The sequence below is a fragment of the Mustela nigripes genome, chromosome 15, assembly GCF_022355385.1.
Source record: "Mustela nigripes isolate SB6536 chromosome 15, MUSNIG.SB6536, whole genome shotgun sequence".
In the NCBI taxonomy this organism is placed as follows: domain Eukaryota; kingdom Metazoa; phylum Chordata; class Mammalia; order Carnivora; family Mustelidae; genus Mustela; species Mustela nigripes.
Window position 1 is genome coordinate 55389083 of NC_081571.1, and position 10042 is coordinate 55399124.

Below are 10042 nucleotides of genomic sequence, written 5' to 3' on the forward strand. Positions count from 1 at the left end.
CAACAAGTCAGGAAATGACAGATGCTGGCGAGGATGCGGAGAAAGGGGAACCCTCCTACACTGTTGGTGGGAATGCAAGCTGGTGTAGCCACTCTGGAAAACAGCATGGAGGTTTCTCAAAATGTTGAAAATAGAACTGCCCTATGACCCAGCAATTGCACTATTGGGTATTTACCCTAAAGATACAAACGTAGTGATCCAAAGGGGCACGTGCATCAGAATGTTTATAGCAGCAATGTCCACAATAGCCAAACTATGGAAAGAACCTAGATGTCCATCAACAGATGAATGGATCAAGAAGATGTGGTATATATACACAATGGAATACTATGCAGCCATCAAAAGAAATGAAATCTTGCCATTTGCAACAACATGGATGGAACTAGAGAGTATCATGCTTAGTGAAATAAGTCAAGTAGAGAAAGACAACTATCATATGATCTCCCTGATATGAGGAAGTGGTGATGCAACATGGGGGCTTAAGTGGGTAGGAGAAGAATAAATGAAACAAGATGGGATGGGAGGGAGATAAACCATAAGTGACTCTTACTCTCACAAAACAAACTGAGGGTTGCTGGGCGGAGGGGGGTTGGGAGAAGGGGGTGGGATTATGGACATTGGGGAGGGTATGTGCTTTGGTGAGTGCTGTGAAGTGTGTAAACCTGGTGATTCACAGACCTGTACCCCTGGGGATAAAAATATATGTTTATATAAAAAAAAAAAAAGAAGGGAATCCTTCTGCCCTTCAATGGACGAATGGATAAGGAAGATGTGGTCCATATACACTATGGAGTATTATGTCTCCATCAGAAAGGATGAATACCCAGCTTTTGTAGCAACATGGATGGGACTGGAAAAGATTATGCTGAGTGAAATAAGTCAAGCAGAGAGAGTCAATTATCATATGGTTTCACTTACTTGTGGAGCATAACAAATATGGAGGACATGGGGAGTTGGAGAGGAGAAGGGATTTGGGGGAAATTGGAAGGGGAGGTGAACCATGAGAGACTATGGACTCTGAAAAACAATCTGAGGGGAATGAAGTGGTGGGGGGGTGGGAGGTTGGGGTACCAGGTGGTGGGTATTATAGAGGGCACAGATTGCACGGAGCACTGGGTGTGGTGCAAAAATAATGAATACTGTTATGCTGAAAATAAATAAATGTAATTAAAAAAAAAAAGAATCTCAGAAGTTAGAAAATATCAGCATAGACAAGAATAAAATCATGAAAATTAGCTAAAAAAAAAGAAATATAGGAGAAATCTATTATCATGCAGACATCATAGCTCATGTAAAAGACTTTGGATTTCATTTCAAATATAATGAGGATTTATTGAGGGGTAGTGACATGAATTCAATATACATATAAAATACCAAAGTTTTACAAATATGGGAGTGGGGAGACCAATCAATAGACAGATCCAATTTCCAGATGATGACAGTTCCCCCCCACCCCCACCACAGGCAGAAGCAAGGGAAGGAGAAAAGTACAAGGATTTGAGAAACATGTTGGGGTAGAACCCAGGCATAGAGCTCCTAATGCATTGGATGTGAGAACTGATGAAAAGGAAGGAATCAATGTTCTTTGAATTACTGGGTAGCTTGTAGTACTCTTTGCATGATGGAGCATAATGAGAGTGGTGGGGGGGAAGCAGGTGTGATGAGAAAATGAAAAGTTTTATTTTAGATATGTCAGGCTTCCTATGTTCTTGGGACACCCACACACCACACAGAGATGTTAAAGAGGCTGTGGTAAAGAGAAATGTGGAGCAGTGGGGAGAGGGGGGCTAGGTTAATGATATAAACGTGGAAGTCAGTAGCTGCTTCAGTGCTGTGGGAATGGATTTAATCAGCTACAAAGAGAAAGAGGGAGAGAAAAGAACACGTCAGGGACCGAGGCTCCTGCATGATAGAGTCTGGGTCAGGAGCCGGAGGAACCTAAGAAGGGATGGTCAATGAAGCAGGATGAAAACAGGGACATGGGGCACAGGAGTCACTGGCAGAGTGTTTAAAAGAGGGGGAGATGGTCAGTCACGTTGACTGCTTATAAGAGATCTCAAGGACAGAGTAATGCCTATTGAGTTTAACATAACTGAGTTCTGGGTGATCTTCACACAAGTGTTTCATTGGAATGGGAGGGCTGGAAGACCATCTGCATTAAGTTGAAGAATTAAATGGAAAGGAAGGTCATGGAAGATAACCTTCTGTCCTACTTTCTTAAGACTCGACATGTTTGATACATGGAATAATTTTAGGATAGTCAAAAGTAATTTCCTCTTTAAAAGAAATATAGACTCTCCCTCTCCAAAAGAATTTTAAAGCTACTGAGCTCTTGATATATCTGGAATGCTTAATGGAAAACAGAGTTACGAATATTTATTGTGTTACGTGACCTAGAATTTAAAATTTGTCACCAGTCACTAATTGTTGAGTTTGCCTGCTTATCCAAGTCATCTCATACAAAAATCTAAATCTACATTTAAGTGGCTGGTGAGGTTACAAAAGAGACAGAGGCATTATCACAAATTTGCAAGGAATTTACAATTTAAACTCAAACTGCTACCCAATATTTATAGAATATTAAGTAATTTTTTCTTATGATAAATGGTTTTTTATGTATGAGGAAATGATTCTGCATAACTAACAAATTAAATATAATGTATTTTATCACTCCAAAATATAATGTATTTCATCACTCCAAAGTAAATATATGATTATATATGTCTTAATAATGAATTTTTAGAAGCAATAAGATGAGAAAACAGAAACTCTAGCCAAAATTAATCAAGAGTTGTCTCTTTCCTTCTCATCATCTGTTTTTCCCCCTCTTGTCTAAACCCAAACTCTCCTTCTATGATTCCATCTCGTCACACTTTCTCAGAATTTTCTTCTCTCAAATATCTCCCTTCTTCTGTGTCTCTGACTTCTTCCTCTCTAGCCTCTCCAGTTTGCCTCCATCATTAATGTAAACTCTCTTAAGATCCCGTGTATCAAAAAAAAAAAAAAAAAAAAAAAAAAAGATGAATGTTTTACAAGCTCCTCATTTTAAGAAGTGCTAAGTCAAATTCATGTAAATACTTCTCTCTTCATTTCTGGCACACATGCACATCCTTTAAAGTAATTACAGGCTGCCCTCTAGGAACCCTCAATTTATTCTCTATAATTAAGCATCTGGAGGGGAGGTGGGGGGGGATGTGTTAAATGGGTATCAAATGTGGTGAATACTGGGGGTTGTATTTAAGTGATGAACCAGTAAATTCTACCCCTGAACTAATATTACACCATATGTCAGCTAGCTGGAATTTAAATAAAAATTTGAAGAAAAAAATAATTAAATAGTTGTAGACTGGCGTTTCCTCATGAATGGCATCATCCATGCTGAAAACCTGGGATGTATTTCTGACTCTCTCCTCTCCCTTTGGTTCATTATTAGAACCAGTTTATTTTCCTTCCATGTATCTCTGTAATCCAGCTACATCTTTCCAGAACAATTACCCCAGTCTAGGGCAGAATGTCTCATACTTAAATCATTATGGCCTTTTAGCTGGATTTTGGAACTTCGGCTATGCTCTGCTCCATTGTCCACAGTGTATCAAGGGTGATCTTTCTAAATGCACGTCCCTGGATTGAAAGCCCTTAGTGTCTCCCCAGCGCTACCCATGTCTAAACCCTTTACTTCACTGTATAAACCCCTTTCTGAACTGTTGTTTTTTGTTGTTGTTGTTGTTCTTACCTGTCATTTTCTCCTTGCCTCTCTGGTATCCCCCAACCCACACCTTCCGAGGTCTTATCCTCTTTCATCTCTAGGCTATGTGCATGCTGTCTTGTCTCCTGGAAGAAATTTCCCTGTTCTTGTCCTCTTCTGGCAGACTCCTACTCACTCTCAGACTTCAGCTTACTCACATATCACTCACCCTAGGAAGCAGTCCCTAAGAACCATTGATTCTGGGTTCGTCTGTGCTTTCCTATCAGAGTTCCTAACCAAACTCCATGTTGTGTGATGGATTTTGGCCTTTTAACATAAATAAATGAACAGTGGTGCTTATGTCAAATTTATCACTTGGCTTTCTCCACAACCTTTTAAAGAAGTATCGAGACAATGAATTTCCAAACTGGACTACAGTGTCAATTTAAGCAACTGAATTCAGGCTTTCCTGGTCTGAAAATGCCCTAGGATTATGCTTATCCATGGATTGTTACTGTTTCAACCTCTTGAAAAAATAGTTTTTGTAGTATCACCTAGAATGTATGGAAGTGAAATTCACTTTCAACTACCCACCATTGTTTCCTTCTACCTCATTTCCTTTAGGTTTGCTAACAAGTTTAAACTTGCAAGAATTAATTTAGGAAGGCATTCGAATTTGCCTGCTTATTATACTGAACATATTGTAGCTTTAAAATCTGCTTTGGAATTTATTTGTTTAGTAGATCTTTAGTCAACATAAATGCTACTATGTTGCCTGTTTAGTTAAATAACCTGTTTATACTTCTGCTAACCCCAAGGAATCCAGATACTCAGCATATAATAAACACCATCGAGATTAATAAGAAGCGTGAAAAAATCTAGCCAGGATGGCCACCAAGCTTATGATCCAGAAATGTGCTCACCTGCTTCACTGTGCTGTTATTCTAGATTTAAAAGTTAATTTTTATATTTATTAAACTAATACATATACCTGGTTTACTGTAAAAATGCTTATAAAGAATAATAATAACCTCCTGATCCTAACTCAACTCCTTTGTTCTCATGAATCCCACACCTCTAAAATAAAAACTTTTTTCTCATTTTATTCTTAGGTTTTTTAATATTTTTCATATATTTTAATAGTTTTTTCTTTCCATTTCTTTTTTTTTTTTTTTTAAGATTTTATTTAATTATTTGACAGAGAGGTCTCAAGTAGGCAGAGAGGCAGGCAGAGAAGAAGCAGGTTCCCTGCTGAGCAGATGCAATGCGGGGCTTGATCCCAGGACCCCAAGATCATGACCTGAACTGAGGGAAGAGGCTTAACTCACTGAGTCACCCAGGTGCCCCTTTACTACTATTTCTTGATTTCTTTTAAAAAATTAATTAATTAATTAACGAGTTAATTGATTAATATTATTGATTTCAGAGGTACAGGTTTGTGATTCATTAGTCTTACATAATACCCAGTGCTCATTACATCACATGCCCTCCTTAATGTCCATCACCCAGTTATCCCCATCCTCTTCCCCCACTCTCCTCCCCTCCAGCAGCCCTCAGTTTGTTTCCTGTGATTTAGAGTCTCTTTATGATTTGTCTCCCTCTCTGGTTTTGTCTTCTTTTATTTTTTTCCTCTCTTTCTCTGTGATCCTCTGTTTGTTTCTTAAATTCTACATATCAGTGAGATCATATGATAATTGTCTTTCTCTGATTGATTTATTTCACTCAGCATAATAACCTCTAGTTCCACCCACACTGCTGCAAGTGGCAAGATTTCATTATTTTATTATGGCTGAGTGATAATCTACCAGGTATATATACCATGTCTTCTTTATGCATTCATCTGTTGATGAACATCTGGGCTCTTTCCATAGTTTGGCTACTGTAGACATCACTGCTATAAACGTTGGGGTGCAGGTGCCCCTTTGGTTCACTACATTTTTATCTTTGGGATAAATAACCAGTTGTTTCTTGATTTTTCCATTGGATGGTATCTATAAGCTTCCTGTTTCTCTTTGCTTTTTAAGTTGTGAAATGTAACACGTATACAGAAAAGGTCATAAGATTTGTAAACTTAAAGAAATAATTATAATAAAGAAATTTCTGGCCTGAAATATCAATAGCACTGTGATTGAGAAGCCTGTTGTGGAGCATACCATTGTATGGATATACCCCCAAATTTGGCTCTTTAAATGATCATGGTGGAGTTGGGATTTTTCTATTTTTTGTGGAAACAAACAATACTTCTATGAATATTCTGGTATCTATTTACTGGTCCTATAGCAGTTTCTCTGCAGGCAGAAATTTGACCGTAGGCTAGCATATCTTCAGCTTTCCTAGATGGTTCCCGATTGTTTTCCAAAGTGGGGATTAGATTTTTATCATAGGAAACTAAGATTTAGCTTTCTTGTATCATAGACATAACATACTACTCTCTTTCCCCCTTTTCTTCCAATTTATTTATATCACAATCTTTGTTAAAACAAACTTGTGTGTTTATTTTGGCAAAGAAAATTTGCTTACATCCAAGTCATGTATCTATGATTTTACATATTTTTTTCTCTACAAGAAAAAAATAATTGGGGGATATTAATAATGGCCTAATTATTTTTTGTTAGTTTCTCTTCTATGGAACTACCATTCATTTATCCTTAGATGCTTTCATGGAACTATAAACTCCCATACATATGATGAAATATAATGGTCAATCTCTCTGCTCTACTTTTTTCTTAAAGATATGCCTTCTTTGCTCTTCAGCTCCTAACTAGATTGAGTGCCTTGTAGACGGGTGGGTTGAACATAATCTACCCCTCCCTCCCATCACCTTGGGAATCATGTATTAAGTTTTTCCTGTCCTGGATTCACCTGTTTCCTGGATTTCTTAATTTCCTTCCTTAGTTTGCGTAAGCCTGCTTTGGTAGATTAGCTTTACATTCTACTTTCCTCAACTTCACTTTGAATTTATTTTATTGTATTTTATTACTGTGAACATATTTTCAATTCCCAAGAGCACTTTCTCCATCTTTGAACGCTTCTTTTGTTCATATAGCATTCTATTTTTGCTTCATTCGTTATTGCTCTGGGAAAATTAATTTTTGTTTTCTTGAATTTTATTTGGGCTCCCTGCACTTTTTCTGTTTCCCCAGTCCCCCCCGCATTTTTGTTTGTTTGTTTGTTCCAGGTTTGTCTTTCACTTCAGAAGTTTTCCTAAATTGTCTACTGTCTTTAGCTTGCTTACTCATATTTAAAAGTGTAGCACTAGAAGGTAAATTGGAAATTCTATTTATGTGGGTGGAATGGAGTAGGCATACAACCCACGTGGCTGAGAACCTTCCTCATCTCAATAGTGATATCTATATCAATATCTTGACCTGATTATTTACTTAGAAGAGAATCTTCAATCTTTTGCCTGGGATGTCTAAGGCTGCTTGTTGCCTTTCTGAGCGCCAGGCCTGGCATGGGGATGAGGGCTAAGCTCTCACTGTCTGTCAGGCAGATCTTTGCTTAATCCTTTTGATTCAATAAGGGAACACATTTCCACGTTCAGCCTGTCTTTGCTGTGACCAATTCCCTGGAAAATCCAGCACAACTCTCCAGAGAATAAGTTGGATGTCTTCTAGCTGACTAGGGAACAATCATCCACTGTACAGGCTAGAGATGGATGCTAGAGTCTGATCTTTTAGATTTTTAATCAGTTCTTTTGTTTTTGCCCTCACTTCAGTCCCTAGCTTTTAAGGGTACCTGCCACCTCAAATTCCCGAGTCACTTCTGAGCTATAATCCTATCACTTCTGCCTCCTAGGCAGAATTATAGGGCGCCTGGGTGGCTCAGTGGGTTAAAGCCTCTGCCTTCTGCTCGGGTCATGATCTCAGGGTCCTGGGATTGAGCCCCACATCAGGCTCTCTGCTCAGCAGGGAGCCTGCTTCCCCCTCACTTTCTCTGCCTGCCTCTCTGCCTGCTTGTGATCTTTGTCTGTCAAGTAAATAAATAAAATCTTAAAACAACAACAACAACAACAACAACAAAAAGAAAGAAAACTGAGATCTGAACAAGTTGTCCTTTGTCATCTGGTGTGTATCTTACACAAATTTGTTAATATTTCTAGTCAGCTGGTGTCTGCCCTTTCATCTCTGTCCTTGTGCATTTATACCTTTTCATTTTTTGCTTTTTGTTATTTTAATGGAGTTTTGGAAGGAGGGTGAGGAAAAACGCTTACATGTTTAAAATACTATCTTTAACCAAAGCTTTAGCCTTTTCTACTGCTACAGTGACATGATCTATCTAGAAAATTGTGCCAAGTGAATGGGAGCTGAGGAGCCAAAGATACATCGTCCCATACATCATGCACATGTGCCCTGGGTGTTGGGGAGGAGGGCTCCCATGGGTCTGGAATTGCCCATTTCAAAAGTTGCTTTTCATTCTCCTGTTGCTCTGAGTCACATCGCACCCATGTCTTTGCTTGGCTTCCCCCTCACTTCTGTGGCCCTGGTCAGCCTTCCTGCAGCTTCTTGCAACTTCTTCTGAATTTCTCATCTCTGCCCATTCCTCTTGCCTTCGTGACCCCTGTTGTTTTATTCTCCATCTCTTCTTTCCTTTTTCCCTTCCTTTTTCTGATTCTCCTTCAACATTTCATTCATCCTGTTGTTTATTTAGTATCTCGAAATCACTTTAAGCACATTTTTCTCTTTAACTCAGATAGATCCCCTAGGCGTCTCTGTGGAAGCTCCATTATACCTTTAAGCTCATTATATCCCAGACAGAAATCATTTCATCCTCAGAACTCTTTCCTTCTCTCCGGTTCAATTGCTGCCTCTCTTTTCCCTTATTATTATTTATCCGTCAAGGGTCAGCACATTTTTTTCTGTAAAGACCAGATAATAAATATTTTAGCCTCTGTGGGCCACAGGGTTTCCACTACAACTACTCAGCTGTGCTGTTGTGAAACGCAACTCCAGTCCATGTGTAAACAAATGGGTGTGACTGTGTTCCAATAAAACTTTATTTACAAAAACAGGCCAGCAGGCTGGATTTGGCCCTTGGGCTATAGTTTGCTAAACTCTGATCTAAGTTAATGGGTTCTAGGCAGAAACCTCTAAATTGAGCTTTGTTCCCACATCAATCCTGTCAGGATGTCACAAGGACTATCTTCAGCTGACAGGCCCTATTTCCAATATCCCCACACATTTCCTCTCTCAGACCCTCAGCTCTGATCCATCAAATGCAGGAGCTATTTATCTTGTTTCCCGGCTTTCTGCCTCCTGGTCCTCTGATCTATGCTCTACACTGCTTCCAACGTAGTCTTATGAAAACAGAACTCTTCTTTGTTACTCCTTGTCTAAAATACCCAGCGCTTCACAAATATCCACACTGCAAGTCTTCCCCAGTTTTAGATCCATAAGAGCTACTTGAAATCCATGTTAGATTAAATACTCCTGGGCCCCACCCAAGAGGTTTAGATGTTATGAATCAGAGTTGGAGGGCAGGAGTCTGTGTTGTAAATAGACATTCCGGATAAGCCTGCAGTGTGCAGTCCTCAGACATTTGAGAAACACTGGTTATGGGGAAGGGCAAACCCCACTACATGGAACCCAGGCCCCTTCTGGCTTGCCTGTCTCTCCAGCCCCATCTCACAGCCCTCCCTCAGCATGCTGAGGTCAAGCCCTCTCCCTGAACTGGCCAAGCTGGACCACCCCTTTCAGTTTCTCCCCCACGGCAGTCATTTAGCCAGCTGTGCCATGGACTTTTTGCTTGGCAAATTTCCCTTAAGGCTCAACTCAAGTACCAATTCCTCTGGTGCGTTTCCTTAAACTCCCTAGTTTTCACTATGTCTGTATTTATATACCAGGACCTATAACACATTATTAGCTGCTTGATTTATTTGTATGTCTCTCCCACCAGACTGTAAGTTTCTAGAAGGTCGGGATTATGTCTTCTTCATTTGCATATGCCTACATTTTAGAGGGTACGCTGATAAGTACACTAGAAATTTGTGGATTTAAGAATTAGGCTGGAGATATTAATATCTACATTTTATATTATAACTATAATATTAACCTGACCTAATTAAATTGAGGTTCTGTGGTGTCCACTGACATTTTGAGGTCATTTATTTTGCCCAATCAAGGGTATCCTTTTTTCCTTTCCTTTTCTTCCTCCCTCCCTCCCTTTCTTTCGTCTGTCCGTCCGTCCGTCCGTCCATCCTTCCTTCCTTTCTTTTTTCTTTCTCTTTTTCCTTCTTTCTTTCTCTCTCTCCTTCCTTCCTTCTTTCTCCCTCTCTCTTTCTTTCTCTCTCTCTTACCTTTTCTTTTGGTGATTTTTCCATTACACTTGCTGCCTTCCTAACATGGTAGAGTTATTCCT